The following is a 20,170-nucleotide window of genomic DNA, read 5'->3' on the forward strand; positions in this document are numbered from 1 at the left end:
GAAAGTGTTCCCCCAGGTGCACCTTACCTGTGCATGTGACAGGACGAGGAAGGGAGTGAAAGTGTTCCCCCAGGTACATCTTACCCGTGCAGTTGACAGGGCGAGGAAGGGAGTGAAAGTGTTCCCCCCAGGTGCACCTTACCCGTGCAGGTGACGGGCGAGGAAGGGAGTGAAAGTGTTCCCCCAGGTGCACCTTACCTGTGCATGTGACAGGGCGAGGAAGAGGGTGAAAGTGTTCCCACAGACGTGCTTTTTTTGCCGGCGGCGTCATGTTTTGGGCCCAATCTGAGTCCACGTAGATGTTAAACTACGAAAAGTAAAACAAGAATGTGTATGCGAGATCCCCCAATTTTACTTGCTGGCATTAGAATATGACTCTGCGATTATACTATTGTGATTGGGCATGCATGTGGCAGAGATGTTATTCGGATGGTGGACTCGTACTGATGTTATCTTTACTTGTTCTTTTTCCTTTATATATGTATATCTAATTGTAGAAATGATGACAACACATTGATGAAGATTTTGGTTTGATCTTATATTTTGTCATGTTACTGCACAGTGTATGTTACTTTTCATGCATAACTCATTTGTAACGAAACACTCTTTAATGCTTCAATAAAATAAAAAATTTAAAAATTAAAAGTAAAAAAAAAATCGATAACAGTTTGTAAAAAAAACTATTTTTCAGTATCGATGTAATGCATTGCTACATTTGTGGGAGAATGAGCGCAAATATGTGTTTAGGAAAATATAAATGCATATATATATGCATATATATATGCATCATGTCTTGATAAAGGGCTTTGCCCGAAACGTTGACACAAGCCTGTGTTGATTCTGTTTTGTTCTATTATTGCTGCCGCCGTGCAGACTTCGTTTAATCTTGTGAGTGCCATCTGCAAATTTGTTGCTACATCTTTCCTTTGTGAAATGGAGTGGCACCGCAAGTAGTTGAACCCTCCAGACGAGTGCCAGGACCCCCTTGCCCTATATATATATATGTATATATATATATATATATATATATATATATATATATATTTATGGAAGCAGATCTAAGTATTGAATATAAAAGAAACGACTGTAGAAAAAAATATTAAGTATCAATATGGATGATTGGATAGTCTAGTAAAGACAGAGATAGTAAGAAGTACAAATAAATATAAATAAATATAAAAACTAAATAAATAGAGATAAATAAAATAAATATAAAAAAATAAGCCGGGAGTTATAACATGTTTACACTCCTTTTGGAGTATTGAGAATGTCCGTGGCCTAGTGCTGTCCCTACCTCTAGTAGGGGGAGGAAGGCTGGGGACTGTGGAAGGAGCCGGCGGCAGTTGTAGTGAAGCCGAGTCTTCCTCCAGTCCGGTTTTCAGGCATCCGGCGGTGACGTCACCCATTTGCCGCAGCTTGATCTTAGATGACGGGCGGAGGGGGAGGAATTGGTCGGTTCACGGAACTTGCTGCAATCAACGCGTTTCGTGCTTGCGCACTATTTCAAGATATTTTTCACAGCTTGTTTGTTAATTTTTGTAGGGTAAAAACGTTATTGTCCAAAACTGAAATTGTCACCATTTTGGTGGGAAACACATGGGGAAGGTGCCATTTTTGGCTAAAAAAGAAACTCTAACTGTAGACCTCATCGGTAATGGAGCTGTGAGCTCCTTCAGCAACGTCCCCAAGTGGATGTCCATTAAAAAGATAGGATGCGATAAGTCGCATCACATGCAATGCCATTATTGTATGGCATCTGATGCAATGAGATATCGGTTCTGATGGAACCTAGAATAATGCCATTTAATGGTGAAATGACATATAATGTAATTTATTTTGGCCCCCCCCCCCCACTATCCACGTCATCCCGAAGCGTGGCGAGCGGCGGCGGTATGTGTCCGACCGACCTTTTCATACCCCCACTATCCACGTGGAGTTGATGTTATATAGTGTGGCCAGTGCAGCGAGACACCAAGCCTGAAGCGTGGCGAGCGCAAGCATAATACACGTAACATAATACACGTAACATAATACACGTCCCCTCGGGCTCGGTGGCTCGCTGTGCTCGCCACACTATATAAAATCAACTCCATGCCGACGTGGATAGTGGGGGTATGAAAAGGTCGGACGCGTACCGCCGACCCTCGCGGGGCTCGCTGCGGTCGCCACGCTTCGAGATCACGTCGATACTGGGGGGGCTTAATAAATTACATTATATGTCCTTTAATGCTATAGTACATTAAATGCCATTATAAGTGTCAAAATCACATCGCATGCCATACCATAACGGCATGCAATGCGATTTCACTACGTTTGCATACGTAGTAAAATCGGGCGCCGTGCTAATACACAAGTACCGTTATCTCTTCATTCAATATGTGAAGACACCAAATAAAGGAACAATGAACTATAATTCCAGTAGAAACCAGTTTTCCCTTATGCTTAAGACAAAGGACCGCATGGCTCGGACAATACTCTAATGAACAGGAAGACGTCCCCATGAAGTTGAGAGCCAATGAAGAGATGCCCAGTCCCCTTTCCTTTATCCAATGACCATCCAGTTTGACCCCACACCCCCTTACTTTAAAAGCCTAAACCCGGGATCGCTGCAGCCAGATGTGATCTAATCAGAACACATTCCCAGGATCCTGGGGGAATCTTATCCGTTCGTGGTCTCTGCTTCCTTTGACGGTAATTGTTATTCCTTATATATGTTAGCTGTACCTGCATTTGTACTCTTTGTATTACTGTTTCTTTTTATGTATAAGCTGTACTGCATACTTCTATAGTTTATATTGTTTGTTATCTTTTAATCATCTGCGTCCACTTTGGATTTCAAACACGGGGTCGGATCCATGATCTCCATATAACCAGTGTTTACTTGTATTATTTCTTTATAATTGTAAATGCATCTTAGACGCAGCATCAGCTTTGATCATAATCAATTTGTCTATCGATTGGTATAGTTAGTGTATCGATGGTAAACCTAAGGCTATAATGATATATACTTTGTATGAAAGCTCCTTGAGAGTCTCACGCGTATGTGCGTCAGAATTGCACGCTTAAGTGAACGTGGGTCTGCATTGTATATACACTGTGTAAGGTATCAGTTGCTATGGGTAACTGCAAATTGGTTTATAAGGTAACGTATACAGTGTACTACAGTATCCATTGGTTTATTAAAATAACAATTTTAATAGGGGCGAGCGCAGCGAGCCCACAAGGGGCTTTGTGGCGCTTGCCCTGCTGTCTGAGTCCGGCCAGTTGAGATACCGATGTCAGGCTAATGACTGTCGGGATCCCTTCTGTCGGGACCATATACCACATATGTTAACCGAAGGTAGGTTTACCAAAACTCCCATAGTGTACAGTATATATATACATGTCTAGTGTCTGACTGTGTCTATGAAACACTGCCATCTATTGGCAGCGAGTGACACTACATCTCTTTCTCTCTCACACATGAACAAACAGACCGACCAATCACAAGTTAGCAGACCTTTTAAAGCTTTCATTTGCTTCAAGCAGACTTACTACTAGGTTTATACAAAATAATTGTTAGATGCCGGGAGTCTTAAAATTACAAATCAAATTTCATAATGACAACTGGTGACTGGATCAGCGCTGTGGTACCGAAAGATAACTCGATGACAGATGGGACTGAGGGACTTGGAAGTTGCAGCTACAGTTATTTAAACACGTTGCTTCCTTGCTTAAATGCTGACTTCCTTTACTGCTCAGCGTCTTGTCTAGCACGACACAATGTGTCTAGGTAATGGCAGGCCTGAGGATTGAGCAAGGAAATGTTTTCTCACTGTGTAAGCCGCATTCTGCTGTTTGCCAACTCTCTTTGGCTTCGTGTCAGCTGCTTTTTGTCAAGCTGTAAGCATCTCATGCCAATCAAGGGCCACAGGTGCGGAACGCAAGTGTCACAAAGGGGACACAAAAATATACAAAAACCCCACATCAGCTAAATTCCTGACATTAAAGCTAAACAGATAAAGGTCTAATGGTTCCAGTATGAGAAGGGTCAGCACTTGTAGATCTTTCCCACTGTGTCAATGACTGATGGTCAGGACACTCAGCAGATTACCCCATCTATAATGCTGCAGAGCGTAATAGGCTATATAACAGCTTGCATAACATGGGAACTATGAGAGCTGTGTAACCTCGTCCCACCTGAGCAATATCTACAAAGGAGATGTGAATAAGGCTAGGGTTGGCGTGTACAGCTGGTGTTGGTAGGCCGGACACAGACACATGATCATTCTCTGTCTCCTCCACAGTCATTCGGTATTCAGGTGTACGCAGAAGACACCCAAATTAGATTTAGGGCCAAATTACATAAAATGGGATTTTTGTTAATGTGCGAATTTTAGGCAGAAAACTTGCTGAAATCGCACATTTCTGCACATGTGCACCCCCAACAGCGAACGGCTTTGCCGAGTTACACAGGGGATTCTAGGAAATTGACTATATTCCCTATATACAGTAAATGCATTAACGTTCTAAATGCAGAAAATACAGAAAAAATGCCAACAACCCTCTTTGACTTGAGAGAATATTGGGGAAAATATACAAATTATATTTCTCATCAGTGTTTTAATAATGAAATATGCACTCGATGGTCACAAAATCGCACAAATCATTTGTTTTACTTATCGTCATCCACAGCTATAGCCGCGTTCTATTGGAGGAAACATGCGGCCTAAGATCAGTAGTAGTACTTTATTATGGAGCATTAGATGGCGCAAAGTCTTAAAGGCCTGAGGAGAAAATAGCTAATTGATTTAAATGTTATACGCATAATATATTAATATACAATTGTGTGTAATTTTTATATTAAAAGAAGTGTCACTACTAATAAACCAGTGGTTCCCAAACTGTGTGCCTAGGCTCCCTGGGGTGCCTCAGGACACTTGCAGGGGTGCGTTGGATTGGTGGTTCAGGATCAATTCAAATTATTTATTTTCAATGTAAAAGGCAAAGCCAGTGCTGGTGGCTGCCAGTCATAATATATGTGGACAAACAGAAACAAATATTGCCAATATCACTACATAATTTAACCTAAGTATGACATATAAAAATAATTTATTTAATTTAATATTTTTTTCTAAGTTTCTGAATAAGAAACTTCTGGCCTAAGGGTGCCTTGAAAAAAAATTCTGATACTCTAGGACAGGGGCCCTCAAACTACTTTTGGAGCCCTGTCCCTGCGCCCTCAAAATGATACATCCAGGCAGTATTACAAGGAACCGCAATGCGATGGCCGGCGATGTCACCACACCGGCATCGCACATTAATGATAAATGCGCCCCTAAGCCTGTTATATTCATTTAGCTCCATCTAGTGGTAGTGTATGTACATGGCAGAATGATCTTCCTACTACAGTATAAGCCTGTTATATTAATTTAGCTCCATCAAGTGGTAGTGTATGTACATGGCAGAATGATCTTCCTACTACAGTATAAGCCTGATCTGTTCATTTAACTCCATCTAGTGGTAGTGTGTACACATGGCAGAATGATCTTCCTACTACAGCAGTGGTTCCCAAACTGTGTGCCGTGGCTCCCTGGGGTGCCTCGGGACACTTGCAGGGGTGCCACGGGTTGGTGGACCAGGACCAATTCAAATTATTTATGGTCAATTATTTATGGACAAAACCAGTGCTGGTGGCTGCCAATCATAAAATATGTGTATAATCAGAAGCAAATCCTGCCCTTTACCACATAACTGAACCTAAGAAACACATATAAACACAGGCTACTTAATTTTATATATTTTTTGGGGGGCCTAGGGATACTCTAGGGTGCCGCGATCCGAAAGAGATTGGGAACCTCTGTACTACAGTATGAGCCTGTTATGTTCATTTAGCTCCATCTAGTGGTAGCGTGTGTGTATATGTACATGGCAGAATGAACTTCATACTACAGTATAAGCCTGATCTGTTCATTTAGCTCCATCTAGTGGTAGTGTGTGTATACATGGCAGAATGATCTTCCTACTACAGTATAAGCCTGATCTGTTCATTTAGCTCCATCTAGTGGTAGTGTGTGTGTGTGTGTGTGTGTACATGGCAGAATGATCTTCCTACTACAGTATAAGCCTGTTATATTCATTTATCTCCATCTAGTGGTAGTGTGTATACATGGCAGAATGACTTCCTACTACAGTATAAGCCTGTTATATTCATTTATCTCCATCTAGTGGTAGTGTGTGTACATGGCAGAATGATCTTCCTACTACAGTATAAGCCTGATCTGTTCATTTAGCTCCATCTAGTGGTAGTGTGTGTGTATACATGGCAGAATGACCTTCCTACTACAGTATAAGCCTGATCTGTTCATTTAGCTCCATCTAGTGGTAGTGTGTGTGTATACATGGCAGAATGACCTTCCTACTACAGTATAAGCCTGATCTGTTCATTTAGCTCCATCTAGTGGTAGTGTGTGTGTGTGTGTGTGTGTGTGTGTGTGTGTGTGTACATGGCAGAATGATCTTCCTACTACAGTATAAGCCTGTTATATTCATTTATCTCCATCTAGTGGTAGTGTGTATACATTGCAGAATGATCTTCCTACTACAGTATAAGCCTGTTATATTCATTTATCTCCATCTAGTGGTAGTGTGTGTACATGGCAGAATGATCTTCCTACTACAGTATAAGCCTGATCTGTTCATTTAGCTCCATCTAGTGGTAGTGTGTGTGTATACATGGCAGAATGACCTTCCTACTACAGTATAAGCCTGATCTGTTCATTTAGCTCCATCTAGTGGTAGTGTGTGTGTATACATGGCAGAATGACCTTCCTACTACAGTATGAGGGGATAGGTGCATATGTCCAGACATTTAGGGCTTGATTTACATTGACTTGATAAGCAGCGTAAATTTGCTGTTTAGCGAGCCCTCTAACACTGCCCACAGCCACCCGAACATCCCTGCCGCAATGCCAATGCATGTTTAGCATAGACATCCTTGTACACAGGAGCGTACGGGGCAAAAATCACTGACCAGCTAATGATTTCCCCTGTTCGCTAATGTAAGTTTTGACTGACCTACATTTGCAGAGTGTAGCTCAGAGTACAGGGCAAACAGATCGCCCCTGGCAGAAATCGGCCGCGTGCCCATGGGGGTGCCCATGTGCCATCCCCCTGTACGAACACCTTGTCTGCACAGCGGCCCTGCACATGCGTATATTAGCATATAGGCATTGTACCAGAATCAGGCCCTTCATTTCTATCCAACAAATATGTCAGCAAAACTCTAGACGCAATCAGCCACCCATTCCCGTTATTCCAGCAACTACACTGCTTAAGGTCGGCATAGGCAGGGTCGACACCGCACGGTCAACATGCAATTTTCGTGGCTTTTGGGGCCAGATGCACTAAGCTTCAAAAGTGATAAAATGGAGAGTGATAAACAACCAGCCAATCAGCTCCTGTCTGACATTTTTCAAACACCATCTGTGACATGGCAGGCAGAAGCTGATTGGATGGCAGTTTATCACTCTCCATTTTATCGCTTTTGAAGCTTAGTGCATCTGGCCCTTGGTGTCTATTTCGACATGGCCACTGTGTAAGTGTACCGGGTGCCCTCGCATGGCTCGCTGCACTCGCCAGGCTTATTCCCTTCTATCTATATATCAATATACGTTTTTGTAATGTAATACAAAAGACAAATATTAACATGTGGTCATTTCTACATCAGCATAGTCATTGTCAGCAGTTTACATGTGTACATGTAACAAGATGTAATCCCTGTGGTGTATAGCTGTGTGATGTGACCTCATACACGCTGATGACGTCACCTATATCTGTTATATAGATAGTGTGTTCGCAGCTTGGTCTGTTCCCAGGTAACGCCAAACCGCTGTGTTGCTAGGACACGCGGATCTGCCAATAACTGCACGAGTGACCCGTGAGACATGCTATGTGATTGGTGCAGCGGTTGCGGCGGTAATGTTACATCCATTGTTATAGGTCGCTCCACGCTCCACTGTTTCATCCACTATACTCTGCACACTACGGCGGCCAGGTATACTGGGGGAGCAACAGGGAGGCCGGGTATACTGGGGGAGTCACGGGGAGAGCGGACAGGGAGGCTGGGTATACTGGGGGAGAGGGGACAGTGAGGCCGGGTATAATGAGGGAGTCACGGGGAGAGGGGACAAGGAGGCCGGGTATACTGAGGGAGTCACGGGGAGAGGGGACAGGGAGGCCGGGTATAATGGGGGAGGCACGGAGAGAGGGGACAGGGAGGCCGGGTATACTGGGGGAGTCGAGGGGACAGGGGGGCCGGGTATACTGGGGGAGTCACGGAGAGAGGGGACAGGGAGGCCGGGTATAATGGGGGAGTCACGGAGAGAGGGGACAGGGAGGCCGGGTATAATGAGGGAGTCACGGGGAGAGGGGACAAGGAGGCCGGGTATACTGAGGGAGTCACGGGGAGAGGGGACAGGGAGGCCGGGTATAATGGGGGAGGCACGGAGAGAGGGGACAGGGAGGCCGGGTATACTGGGGGAGTCGAGGGGACAGGGGGGCCGGGTATACTGGGGGAGTCACGGAGAGAGGGGACAGGGAGGCCGGGTATAATGGGGGAGTCACGGAGAGAGGGGACAGGGAGGCCGGGTATAATGGGGGAGTCACGGGGAGAGGGCGGGGACAGGGGGGCCGGGTATACTGGGGGAGACACGGAGAGAGGGGACAGGGAGGCCGGGTATAATGTGGGAGGCACAGTAAGTGGGGCCGGGTATAATGGGAAGTCACAGGGAGAAGGGACGGGTATAATGGGGGAGTCACATGGAAAGGGGACATGGGGGCTGCCTGTTCCTCTAATGAAGTCACCTGAAAATAATATTGCTATATTGATACATGTATACCATACTATAATATACAATAAATAAAGTTTTCATGAATCACTTAGAAATGAAAGCTCTGATGATTCCATCATGGGGCGGCATGGATGGAGTAGTGGTTAGCATTGCTGCCTCACCACACAGAGGTCATATATAGGTGCTATAATGCATCAGCGTTATGTCCAGGTGTAGGTGTTATACCCGTCAGCGCTGTGTGGAGGTATCGGTGTTATACCAGTCAGCGCTGTGTGCAGGTATCTGTGTTATACCAGTCAGCGCTGTGTGGAGGTATCGGTGTTATACCCGTCAGCGCTGTGTGGAGGTATCGGTGTTATACCAGTCAGTGCTGTGTGCAGGTATCGGTGTTATACCAGTCAGCGCTGTGTGCAGGTATCTGTGTTATACCAGTCAGCGCTGTGTGGAGGTATCGGTGTTAGGGTATGGGTAAAATCCGGAATCGGATAAGACACCGGAATGCCGGACTGGACATCAAACTCTGCATTCCGGAGCTTGTAGTATCCGGTCCGGGGGTGTCCTGTCCGGGGGTGCTCCATCTGATGAGGCTGCTCTCGCACCTGTCACCTGGGAGAGGAGAGGGGGGAGAATACAGCCTCACTGCATGGTCCGGGGGTGTAATAAAAACTGGAACGGTCCAGACCACACGGGGAGGCTGTAATCTCCCCTTCCCCATGTCCCTGGTGTGAGCAATCACAGGCATCCCCCCGGACAAGACACCCCCCGCATGGGACACCCCTCGGACCAGACACTATAAGCTCCGGAATGCAGAGTTTGATGTCTGGTCCGGCGTTCCGGTGTCTTATCCGGGTCCGGTTTTTACTTAGTCCCTCGGTGTTATACCCGTCAGCGCTGTGTGGAGGTATCGGTGTTATACCAGTCAGTGCTGTGTGGAGGTATCGGTGTTATACCAGTCAGCGCTGTGTGGAGGTATCGGTGTTATACCAGTCAGCGCTGTGTGGAGGTATCGGTGTTATACCAGTCAGCGCTGTGTGCAGGTATCGGTGTTATACCAGTCAGCGCTGTGTGGAGGTATCGGTGTTATACCAGTCAGCGCTGTGTGCAGGTATCGGTGTTATACCAGTCAGCGCTGTGTGGAGGTATCGGTGTTATACCAGTCAGCGCTGTGTGCAGGTATCGGTGTTATACCAGTCAGCGCTGTGTGGAGGTATCGGTGTTATACCCCTCAGCGCTGTGTGCAGGTATCTGTGTTATACCAGTCAGCGCTGTGTGCAGGTATCGGTGTTATACCAGTCAGCGCTGTGTGCAGGTATCGGTGTTATACCAGTCAGCGCTGTGTGCAGGTATCGGTGTTATACCAGTCAGCGCTGTGTGCAGGTATCGGTGTTATACCAGTCAGCACTGTGTGCAGGTATCGGTGTTATACCCCTCAGCGCTGTGTGCAGGTATCGGTGTTCTACCCGTCAGCGCTGTCTGCAGGTATCGGTGTTATACCAGTCAGCGCTGTGTGGAGGTATCGGTGTTATACCAGTCAGCGCTGTGTGCAGGTATCGGTGTTATACCAGTCAGCGCTGTGTGCAGGTATCGGTGTTATACCAGTCAGCGCTGTGTGCAGGTATCGGTGTTATACCAGTCAGCGCTGTGTGCAGGTATCGGTGTTATACCAGTCAGCGCTGTGTGCAGGTATCGGTGTTATACCAGTCAGCGCTGTGTGCAGGTATCTGTGTTATACCAGTCAGCGCTGTGTGCAGGTATCTGTGTTATACCAGTCAGCGCTGTGTGCAGGTATCGGTGTTATACCAGTCAGCGCTGTGTGCAGGTATCGGTGTTATACCAGTCAGCGCTGTGTGCAGGTATCGGTGTTATACCAGTCAGCGCTGTGTGCAGGTATCGGTGTTATACCAGTCAGCGCTGTGTGCAGGTATCGGTGTTATACCAGTCAGCGCTGTGTGCAGGTATCGGTGTTATACCAGTCAGCGCTGTGTGCTGGTATCGGTGTTATACCCGTCAGCGCTGTGTGGAGGTATCGGTGTTATACCCCTCAGCGCTGTGTGCAGGTATCGGTGTTATACCCCTCAGCGCTGTGTGCAGGTATCGGTGTTATACCCCTCAGCGCTGTGTGCAGGTATCGGTGTTATACCCCTCAGCGCTGTGTGCAGGTATCGGTGTTATACCAGTCAGCGCTGTGTGGAGGTATCGGTGTTATACCAGTCAGCGCTGTGTGGAGGTATCGGTGTTATACCAGTCAGCGCTGTGTGCAGGTATCGGTGTTATACCAGTCAGCGCTGTGTGCAGGTATCGGTGTTATACCAGTCAGCGCTGTGTGCAGGTATCGGTGTTATACCAGTCAGCGCTGTGTGGAGGTATCGGTGTTATACCAGTCAGCGCTGTGTGGAGGTATCGGTGTTATACCAGTCAGCGCTGTGTGCAGGTATCGGTGTTATACCAGTCAGCGCTGTGTGGAGGTATCGGTGTTATACCAGTCAGCGCTGTGTGCAGGTATCGGTGTTATACCAGTCAGCGCTGTGTGGAGGTATCGGTGTTATACCAGTCAGCGCTGTGTGCAGGTATCGGTGTTATACCAGTCAGCGCTGTGTGGAGGTATCGGTGTTATACCCCTCAGCGCTGTGTGCAGGTATCTGTGTTATACCAGTCAGCGCTGTGTGCAGGTATCGGTGTTATACCAGTCAGCGCTGTGTGCAGGTATCGGTGTTATACCAGTCAGCGCTGTGTGCAGGTATCGGTGTTATACCAGTCAGCGCTGTGTGCAGGTATCGGTGTTATACCAGTCAGCACTGTGTGCAGGTATCGGTGTTATACCCCTCAGCGCTGTGTGCAGGTATCGGTGTTCTACCCGTCAGCGCTGTCTGCAGGTATCGGTGTTATACCAGTCAGCGCTGTGTGGAGGTATCGGTGTTATACCAGTCAGCGCTGTGTGCAGGTATCGGTGTTATACCAGTCAGCGCTGTGTGCAGGTATCGGTGTTATACCAGTCAGCGCTGTGTGCAGGTATCGGTGTTATACCAGTCAGCGCTGTGTGCAGGTATCGGTGTTATACCAGTCAGCGCTGTGTGCAGGTATCGGTGTTATACCAGTCAGCGCTGTGTGCAGGTATCGGTGTTATACCAGTCAGCGCTGTGTGCAGGTATCTGTGTTATACCAGTCAGCGCTGTGTGCAGGTATCTGTGTTATACCAGTCAGCGCTGTGTGCAGGTATCGGTGTTATACCAGTCAGCGCTGTGTGCAGGTATCGGTGTTATACCAGTCAGCGCTGTGTGCAGGTATCGGTGTTATACCAGTCAGCGCTGTGTGCAGGTATCGGTGTTATACCAGTCAGCGCTGTGTGCAGGTATCGGTGTTATACCAGTCAGCGCTGTGTGCAGGTATCGGTGTTATACCAGTCAGCGCTGTGTGCTGGTATCGGTGTTATACCCGTCAGCGCTGTGTGGAGGTATCGGTGTTATACCCCTCAGCGCTGTGTGCAGGTATCGGTGTTATACCCCTCAGCGCTGTGTGCAGGTATCGGTGTTATACCCCTCAGCGCTGTGTGCAGGTATCGGTGTTATACCCCTCAGCGCTGTGTGCAGGTATCGGTGTTATACCAGTCAGCGCTGTGTGGAGGTATCGGTGTTATACCAGTCAGCGCTGTGTGGAGGTATCGGTGTTATACCAGTCAGCGCTGTGTGCAGGTATCGGTGTTATACCAGTCAGCGCTGTGTGCAGGTATCGGTGTTATACCAGTCAGCGCTGTGTGCAGGTATCGGTGTTATACCAGTCAGCGCTGTGTGCAGGTATCGGTGTTATACCAGTCAGCGCTGTGTGCAGGTATCGGTGTTATACCAGTCAGCGCTGTGTGCTGGTATCGGTGTTATACCCGTCAGCGCTGTGTGGAGGTATCGGTGTTATACCCCTCAGCGCTGTGTGCAGGTATCGGTGTTATACCCCTCAGTGCTGTGTGCAGGTATCGGTGTTATACCCCTCAGCGCTGTGTGCAGGTATCGGTGTTATACCCCTCAGCGCTGTGTGGAGGTATCGGTGTTATACCAGTCAGCGCTGTGTGGAGGTATCGGTGTTATACCAGTCAGCGCTGTGTGGAGGTATCGGTGTTATACCAGTCAGCGCTGTGTGCAGGTATCGGTGTTATACCAGTCAGCGCTGTGTGCAGGTATCGGTGTTATACCAGTCAGCGCTGTGTGGAGGTATCGGTGTTATACCAGTCAGCGCTGTGTGCAGGTATCGGTGTTATACCAGCCAGCGCTGTGTGCAGGTATCGGTGTTATACCCCTCAGCGCTGTGTGCAGGTATCGGTGTTATACCAGTCAGCGCTGTGTGGAGGTATCGGTGTTATACCAGTCAGCGCTGTGTGCAGGTATCGGTGTTATACCCGTCAGCGCTGTGTGCAGGTATCGGTGTTATACCCCTCAGCGCTGTGTGCAGGTATCGGTGTTATACCAGTCAGCGCTGTGTGGAGGTATCGGTGTTATACCAGTCAGCGCTGTGTGCAGGTATCGGTGTTATACCAGTCAGCGCTGTGTGCAGGTATCGGTGTTATACCAGTCAGCGCTGTGTGGAGGTATCGGTGTTATACCAGTCAGCGCTGTGTGGAGGTATCTGTGTTATACCAGTCAGCGCTGTGTGGAGGTATCGGTGTTATACCAGTCAGCGCTGTGTGCAGGTATCGGTGTTATACCAGTCAGCGCTGTGTGGAGGTATCGGTGTTATACCAGTCAGCGCTGTGTGGAGGTACCGGTGTTATACCAGTCTATACCATCGGTGTTATATGTGGTAGCGCAGTCTGTAGCTGTCTGCAGGTATCGGTGTATTATGCAGGAGTGCTGTCTGTAGCTGGATGTAGGTGTTATACCTGTCAGCGCTTTGTGCAGGTATCGGTGTTATATGCGGTAGCGGTGTTCAGGTATCGGTGTTATATGCAGGAGCGCTAGCTGTGTGCAGGTATCGGTGTTATATGCAGGAGCGCTGTCTGTAGCTGGGTGCAGGTATCGGTGTTATATGCAGGAGCGCTGGCTGTAGCTGTGTGCAGGTATTGGTGTTCTATGCAGTAGCGCTGGCTGTAGCTGTGTGCAAGTATCAGTGTTATACGCAGGAGCGCTGTGTGCAGGTATCAGTGTTATACCCATCAGCGTTGGGTGCAGGTGTTGGTGTTATATGCAGGAGTGCTGTCTGTAGTTGTATGCAGGTATTGGTGTTATACCCGTCAGCGCTGGGTGCAGGTGTTATATGCAGGAGCGCGGCCTGTAGCTGTGTCCAGGTATTGGTGTTATATGCAGGAGTGCTGTCTGTAGTTGTGTGCAGGTATTGGTGTTATACCCATCAGTGCCACCTGTAGCTGTGTGCAGGTATCCGTGTTATATGTAGGGGCACTGTCTAGCTGTGTGCTGGTGTAGGTGTTATACGAATCAGTGCCACCTGTAGCTGTGTGCAGGTGTTGGTATTATACCCATCAGTGCAGTCTGCAACTGTATGCAGGTATCAGTGTTGTACGCATCAGCGCCACCTGTAGCTGTCTGCAGGTATCAGTGTTATATGCAGGAGTGCTGTCTGTAGCTGGGTGTAGGTGTTATACCTGTCAGCGCTTTGTGCAGGTATGGGTGTTATATGCAGGAGCGCTGTCTGTAGCTGTGTGCAGGTGTTGGTGTTTTACCCCTCAGTGCTGTCTGTAGCTGTGTGCAGGTATCAGTGTTATATGCAGGAGCGCTGTCTGTAGCTGTGTGCAGGTATCAGTGTTATATGCAGAAGCGCTGTCTGTAGCTGTGTGCAGGTGTTGGTGTTATACCCCTCAGTGCTGTCTGTAGCTGGGTGCAGGTATGGGTGTTATACCCCTTAGTGCTGGGTGCTGGTGTTGGTGTTATACCCCTTAGTGCTGTCTGTAGCTGTGTGCAGGTGTTGGTGTTATACCCCTCAGTGCTGTCTGTAGCTGTCTGCAGGTATCGGTGTTATACCTGTCAGCGCTTTGTGCAGGTATGGGTGTTATATACAGGAGCGCTGTCTGTAGTTGTGTGCAGGTATCAGTGTTATACGCATCAGCGCCACCTGTCTGCAGGTATCAGTGTTATATGCAGGAGTGCTGTCTGTAGCTGGGTGTAGGTATCGGTGTTATATTTGACCAAAAAATTATCAGGATGAGCAAATTAAGGATCTTTAACGTACGTGTTATTAACAATGGGAGCCGATCTGTGTTTTTGACTGGTCCATTGGATTAGGGGAATGTGGCGCCTAGAGTTGGAGCCCCTGTCAACTTTGTTCCTATTGTTCTCAGCAGCAATACAATACATAGAATAATACAGTAGGGGAATAGCATAGTAATCCTATTACTCACTTAATCCTATTAACAGGCTATATGAGGAGGGCTCCATCTGTATGTATGGATGCATTACATTATGGGGATTATTCCCACCATGTGTACTGCAGGTGGGGCAGATGTAACATGTGCAGAGAGAGTTAGATTTGGGTGAGTTATTTTGTTTCTGTGCAGGGTAAATACTGGCTGCTTTATTCTTACACTGCAATGTAGATGGAATGTGGGGTAAGGTTTGGAGCCGCACTGACGTGAATAAATTAGTTATTAGTTCATTAAGATGACCAACATAGGGACTATTTTATTTAAATTCTAATAGTCATTGATTGGTGGTGCGCCCACGATTTCAGTATAACAACTGTGTGTGGGTTTTTGTCTGCTCAAGAGAGGGCAAACATAAGACAGAAAAAGAGCTTTGTGGGCGCACTCTTGTATTTGTAAATGTGAAATTAATTTAAAACTTAACATTTATTTCGATCTTTTAATATAGAGTAACCAAGATTTTGAAAAATATTCAAGGTTTTGCAAAAAAAAAAAATTTTTTATATATTGTTAGTAGGGTGGCCAATCGGTGGGATCCCGGGATTTGGCCTAAAAAACGCCGGGATTTGAATCCCGGGATTGGATCTTCCAATCCCGGGATTTCGGGATTATATGCGCATGCGCATATCTAATGCCGGGCAGCATCTGAGCGAGTGCTCAGACGCTACCCAGGAGTTCCTGATCCCCAGACTGCAGTCTGGAGCGGGTATAGGCAGTCCGACCTGCGCAGCGTGACCTCTGACCATCACGCTGCGCAGGTCGGACTGCCCATACCCGCTCCAGAATCATCTCTGACCTGGACCGGACCTGGCAGCGTCGGCCGCCCGCCCTCCGGGCAGCTCTGCTGTTGCTGCTACCGCCGCTGATGGCTCCTGCCCTGTCTGCCCTGCTCCCGGCCGCCGGTGTGAGTAAATGAATGTGCGGGGCGGCTGTAGCGGGGGGGGACTGGGCTTCTTTGTAGCATTTTTTTTGCCTAAACTGATTAGAGATGCCAATCCCGGGATCCCGGGAATCCCGGGATTGAGCATTTTTCAATCCCGATTCCCGGGATTGAAAAAATGCCCCGGGATTGGCATCCCTAATTGTTAGTAACAATGATAGGGAAAGGAGAGTGAAAGGGGTTGGAAAAAGGGTACCAGTAGTATGCAACATATAATATATCAAATGTTGTGTGATGGCTCTTTCCACTTTTCACACTTTACTCTCCATTCAGCGCACTACGTCCTTATCATCATTGACATGTGGACAATGTGATTATGGGCGAAAATGAATGGTTTTAATCACCTACAGGTTTGAATCACCCGTAGGGATATAGATTACCCCAGCAACAGTGTATTGGTATTTTCACAGCTTGTATTGCTCATGCAGTAGGTGTATCCAATGCAATTATCTTAGGGATACCTCTGGACTGATACCACACCAGATGTTCTTCAGGGGTCCCCCACAAGAATACTATTCTGGCCCGTCACTGCTTAGCTTCCAAGTTCGGGAAGTGTTAGGCAGTTCCAGTGAGGTATGATGGTATTATCTGAGGTTTTGCCTTTCCCAAAAAAAGAGAATTGCCTGGTTAACCGCGGATAAGAGCATTGATAGCTGACTGGATACCCAACTTGTGTGGCCACCAAGGGACTTGCAGCTAAATATATATCTCTTCAAAAATTGCTGCAGTAATGACATTACAGAGGGAGAAAAGAAACATAAGGAGGGAGGGGGAGGGGAGAAGAAAGATGGGAAGGGAGGATGGGAAAGGGGAAGTATTGGCAATTTGTGATAAATGAGGCAAAATTGCCTATTTAATATAGATGATATTTAGGATTAATTATGGCTGCTAGTTCTGGTAAACAAGGGGTTAAGTACCTATGTACCAGGTATGGCCTGCCTGCTTAATTCTGGTGGTCAATTCCTTTTAGCAGAATAGGGTTATCCAGTATCCACAATTAGGTATTACAACACTGCTGTCCCACAAAGTATCTCAGTTCCAACACGGGGTTAAATACCTCAGTACCAGGCATAGCCTGCCTGCTTATTTCTGATGGTCAATTGTAATTAGCAGACAGGGGTTATCCAGTAGTCACAGTGAAATATAGCAACTCTGCTGCCCCACAAGGTAGCTCAGCTCCGATGCTGGCCACTGCAGGAACTTGCTGATAATATCAATTTGGACACTAGTTATTATGTGTACACATCTAATTGTAGCAGTTCCTTTGAAAAAACGGAAGTGTCACTCCTCTGCCAGACGCAGATGGAGGACACTGGTACCTGGGACGCCTCCGGGCGTCAGAGCGTGGAGTCCAGGCAGGTCTGAGGTACCGCTGGTTGGGGATCGCAGTGTGGACGGTCTCCGTGCAGGTAACGCCGCTGCTGCTGTCGCTGGGGTGTCAGTTTAGACACGTGTTTCGCCGGGATCGGCTTCGTCAGTATGCGCCATCTTGGTTGAGGGCAGTTTGCCCTGACTCTTGTACGTTGTTCGTCCAATCACCATAATGCTTTTTTTGAGTGATGTCTCTACTGGCCTATGTGGAGGCACTTGTCACTGATTAGCCTGAAGCTGTGGCTGAAGTTAAATGCCGTTTTCCACTGTGTTTAATATAGTCTATTAAGGCTAGTTAGTAACAGTATGAAAGTAGCGCGATAGCCTTATTTGTAGGAGTTTGACAACTTGAATTGTATAATGGTTGTGTTAGAATTACCAGATATGGGGTGTATGCATTCACCTCCCAAAATTATTTATTAGGGATTAATTAGTTTGATGAGATACCCGGAGAGTTTGTATTGACATGATGCTGTATTAGTTGTCTATTATAGAGGACGCATCTGTCTACAATGTATAGTAAGGGACTCATTATAAAAGGAGGGACATTTTATGAATTATATTAACAATGAAGTTCTTGATGGACATATAAATTTTTTTTTTTTTTTTGCAAAACCTTGAATATTTTTCAAAATCTTGGTTACTCTATATTAAAAGATCGAAATAAATGTTAAGTTTTAAATTAATTTCACATTTACAAATACAAGAGTGCGCCCACAAAGCTCTTTTTCTGTCTTATGTTTGCCCTCTCTTGAGCAGACAAAAACCCACACACTGCAATATAGATATCAGTTTGAAGTAAAACCCCACCCAAATGTAACTCTCTCTGCACATGTTACATCTGCCCCACCTGCAGTGCACATGGTTTTGTCCATTAGAGAGTGAATTTGCCTTTGTGAGTAAACCAGAATAAGCCCCTATGTTAGAAGAGCGTATGTAACACAGTGTACGGTCGGCTGGCAGGAATGGGACGTAGCCATAACGCCAGTTCATGTTACCTTACAGCCAGTCCTATTGACTAGGAGGGTTATGTTTTACCATTATGTTACTACTGCACCTATCACCCTAATCCTTCTTTGTCTTCTTACAGGTTTTACAACAAATGTCTTTGAGGCCCGTGTGTATCCAATTGGCCATCGAATAGGTAAGAGGGGCGTTGTATCCGTAGCCGCGGGAAGAATAGTTTGGTACTTGTGTAGTTTCACGGCGTCAGCATGGCGCCTTGCTACTTCCGGGTTCTGCGCTCGCCACTAACTATGTTAAAAAAGGTAACTTAACTCCATGCCAACATGGATAGTTCATACCCCCACTATCCATGTTGGCATGGAGTTGATTTTAAATAGCGTGGCGAGCCACCGAGCCCGCAGCGTGAGCGAGCGAAGCGAGCCCCGCAAGGGGACTCAGACGCACGGCGCCATACTGGCGCCGTGAAACTACACAAGTACCAATAGTTTTACCTTCAGCTCTGATATTACAGCCATGCCTCCCAGCATATGTGAGTGTGGCTAGAAGAGGGGTGTGCCCTCACAGGACGTAGGCGTGGCATTGTCATGCCATCATTTCCATCACTCTGGGGGCGTGCTTAGTGCCTCCTGAGTTGCTGGACTTCCCCTGGCTCACCTTGCTCCACTGTTTAAATGCATCTCCCACTGGTGGGGCGACATGATAGTGCCCAAAAAGGGAGCTGTCTCGCAAAAATGTGTAAGAGATTTGTACGTTTTCTGTAAAGCTGCATGGCGGACACACGTCATAGCCAGCCTTGCAGGCAAAGTATCTGGTATCATTGTATACATCCCATCCCGGAACCATTATTAGCTGCTGTAGCTGCTGCGGTGTATATGGCATACACCAGAATGTACCAGAAGTGTCCATGCATCCCATCAGCTTGTCAAATAGCATCCCTCTCTGATAGTATCTCTCCCGATAACTTGGGGCCTTATTTTGGTTCATTCTTTCTGACAAAATCCTTCTTAGATGGACAAAACCATGTGCACTGCAGGGGGGGCAGATGTAACATGTGCATAGAGAGTTAGATTTGGGTGAGTTATTTTGTTTCTGTGCAGGGAAAATACTGACTGCTTTATTTTTACACTGCAATATAGATCTCACTTTGAAGTAAAACCCCACCCAAATCTAATTATCTCTGCACATGTTACACATGGTTTTGCCCATCTAAGAAGGATTTTGTCAGAAAGAATGAACCAAAATAAGGCCCTTGGAGACTGTAAGCTCTTTGGGGCAGACATCTCTTATTATATTTCATAGAGCACTTTACGTATGCCTGGGATACACATAAGGATATCCTTACCAGAACGAAAGGATCCAATAGGGTTGGGGTTACGTAAAGGATAATGTGGTTCTTATCTGCCGTCACTTTCTATGTTGTCTTTCATACTTTATTCTGACTAAGCATCCTCTGGGAATGTGTGCACAGATTCATTAATGCTGATATTCTACAGTAATGGAACTGGTATGAGATCCATTGTACACAATATAAGAGACTGTTCGGTACTTGTTTCCTAGCACGGCCACACCGATTTGCATCGGGGTGGTCGTGTCGGAAAAATTGCGTCGGTCGCATCGCATGCGACCAAATCGCATGCGATGCGATCAACGCAATTTTTACATTTAATCAAATGTGAATAGGGTCACTGGGACCCTATTTTACAT

The 20,170-nt window shown here is 46.8% G+C and overlaps 1 protein-coding gene across 3 annotated transcripts in view; it reads left to right on the forward strand.

Moving 5' to 3' along the window:
- TMEM218 (transmembrane protein 218) overlaps positions 1 to 20,170 on the forward strand; it is a 97,800-nt gene that overhangs the window by 70,320 nt on the left and 7,310 nt on the right. Inside the window, exons 1-2 of one of the 3 annotated variants that reach the window (XM_083163551.1) lie at positions 7,933 to 7,956; positions 18,591 to 18,644. The gene's annotated coding sequence lies outside the window, so the exon portion shown is untranslated. Of the gene's footprint in view, positions 1 to 7,932; positions 8,036 to 18,590; positions 18,645 to 20,170 lie in introns of those variants that run through there. The other 2 variants (XM_083163550.1, XM_083163552.1) reach the window with 2 other exon arrangements.

Source organism: Crinia signifera, chromosome 19 (assembly GCF_055691185.1).
Source record: "Crinia signifera chromosome 19, ASM5569118v1, whole genome shotgun sequence".
Classification (NCBI taxonomy): Eukaryota; Metazoa; Chordata; class Amphibia; order Anura; family Myobatrachidae; genus Crinia; species Crinia signifera.